At 36.6% G+C, this 2,560-nt stretch overlaps 1 protein-coding gene across 1 annotated transcript in view; it reads right to left on the bottom strand.

Moving 5' to 3' along the window:
• Positions 1-2,560, bottom strand: part of LOC109841464 (ADP-ribosylation factor GTPase-activating protein AGD7-like) — a 62,107-nt gene that overhangs the window by 10,334 nt on the left and 49,213 nt on the right.

Below are 2,560 nucleotides of genomic sequence, written 5' to 3' on the forward strand. Positions count from 1 at the left end.
CTATCCTAAATAGTCGGGGTTGGCAACCCCGACTATTTAGGAGGGTGTTAAACCCTAATTAAATGGTGATTAGCAGGTTAATCACTATCCTAAATAGTCGGGGTTGCCAACCCCGACTATTTAGGATAGTGATTAGCCTGCTAATCACAAAACCGGGTCGATTTTGATAAATAAAAAAAAACAGTCGGTTTTGAAAAAAAAAAAAAATTCAGTCGGTTTTGAAAAATTGTTCTATCTAATAATATGGGGGAGAAATAGGGGAGAAAAGCGTTTTACTAGAGTCAGAGGGCGGAGTGTGAATGTCCCGATTATTTCGGCGTTATTATGTAAGAAAATGAATAAATAAATATTATTCAGGTAAGGAGTTGAAGTGGAAGGACGCCACGCCGTCGTCGGTGAGAGAAATTGGTACATGGGTCATAATTGATGTGACAACGGATCTGACCATAATACGAAGGCTAAACTTTTGGATGATTATCAGACAACCCCTTTAACTTTTAAAATATTATAAAATCCATCTTTAAGTTTACAGTTATCAGAAAAATCCCTTTTAGCTTTAAGATTTTATAGGATATTTAGCCCGATGCAATCTGCTCTTCTATGCTTATATGAGGATCCAAGAATAACTGTTTATAATACAGTAAATACTACACCGAATTACTGTAGCATAAATAGTAAATCGGATTTGGCCTCATCGCTCGAAAACACTGTTCACAATCTGGTCATTAGCGCTCGAAGGCACTGTTTATGGCACAGTATTTATTGTAGCATAAACAGTAAATATGATTTGAGCCTCTATACTTGAAGCTACTATTTATTCTATAGTAATTTACTGTATTATAAACAGTAAAACAAATTAAATGCATTACAACATGGATTCTCCTTCAAGTATAGAGGAGTAGATATAATTTTTAAATCAAATGTATTAAAACTTAGATCCTTCTTTGAGTATATAGGAGTATATATAATTTTTAATTTTAAGGGTATAATAATTAAATCAAATGTAATAAAACTTAGAGCAATGCAAGTTCAGAATGCGGTGCTTACAAAAATAAGAGGCCGTGATTTTGCACGGGGTGCACACTAGTCTATACTTACTTATAGGAGGATTCAAAAAATCACCATTTATGCTACAATAAATACTACAGTAAATACGACAGTAAATACTGCTGCGTAAACAATAAATCGACCCCCCAGCCGCAACAGTAAAATATTCTATCATGAACTATAAGTAAAACCCGTACCAACTACACTAACTACTGTACCATGAACAGTAACTACCCCTAGCCGCAACAGCAAATTAATGTACTATGAATAGCGACTCAAACCTAACACTATATTTTTTAAAGCTACCGTCACTTATCCGCTTCCAGATCTCTGTCTTCATCTGCTAAGCGCAGTAAATCCTCTTCATCTAGCTCAGTCTCTCTTCCTCTCGCTCACCAGCCAGACCACATGTTAGCCTCAGTACTCTCTAACTGTGGAGCATTAGATCCAATCCCTTTTGATGGGATATGCACACTCAGAGAGCTAGAGGCAGAGAGGGCCGAATCTAATGCCTGAACTGCTGCCTAACTCAAATCTAGATTGTTCTTATATCTATCTAGGATTTTGCCTCCCCCATCTCGGAGGAGGTGCTTGATTCTTCATGGATATAATCTTGTGTAAATCTTTTATCTGCAGCCATATATATATATTAAATGATAGGGCTTTTAGCCCTATTTTCCTTTTTTAAAAAAAGGTACTGTTTATACTACAGTGTTTTCACTATATCATAAACAATTAATTAAATCAAATGTATTAAAACTTAGATCTTCCTCTAAGTATAAAGAAGTGGATACGATTTCTAAATCAAATGTATTAAAACCTGGATCCTCTTTTAAGTATAGAGGAGTAGATATGATTTCTAATTTTAAGTATACAATAATTAAATTAAATGTATGAAAACTTAGAGGGAGTTAAGTTTAAATGCAATACTTAAAAAAATAGGGGGTCGTGCTTGGCACGGGGTGTTTTCGCCAAAAGTCGAATTTGTTGTCGAATTCATTATATCTTCGGTCGATTACAATAAATTCAAAGAAAACAGCCTTTTTATAAGACTCTTTTACACAACAAAAAGAAAATTACAACTCTTGAGAAAATAAACGCAGGATCGTTGTTTGGATCACTGCTTTCGTGGGATCTTTGCCTGTGCCGGGAGCGCTTTGACTCGTGGACCACCAAGTCACAGATTCTGATTGAACCGTGAGGGGTTTATGATTCTGACTTCGTTTATCGAAGTGAGAAATTGAAACGATATATTATCGATGTAAGATAGTCGTTCTTCTTGAAATCAAGTCAAAGCTCAATTTCAAGGATTGGCCGTAAGATCAGCACCTCTGCTCTCTCTCTGCTCTGGATTGCTCTGGATTGCTCTGAAGTGCTCACAATGATCAGCCCCTGGAAAAATGGCCTTAGGAGGGTATTTATAACCTCCAAGAACAGTTGGTAGAAAACAGGTTCGCGAGACAGTGTTTGCTGTCTCGCTGGGCGAGACAGTGTTTGCTGTCTCGACCCGCGA

Source organism: Asparagus officinalis, chromosome 5 (genome assembly GCF_001876935.1).
Source record: "Asparagus officinalis chromosome 5, Aspof.V1, whole genome shotgun sequence".
In the NCBI taxonomy this organism is placed as follows: Eukaryota; Viridiplantae; Streptophyta; class Magnoliopsida; order Asparagales; family Asparagaceae; genus Asparagus; species Asparagus officinalis.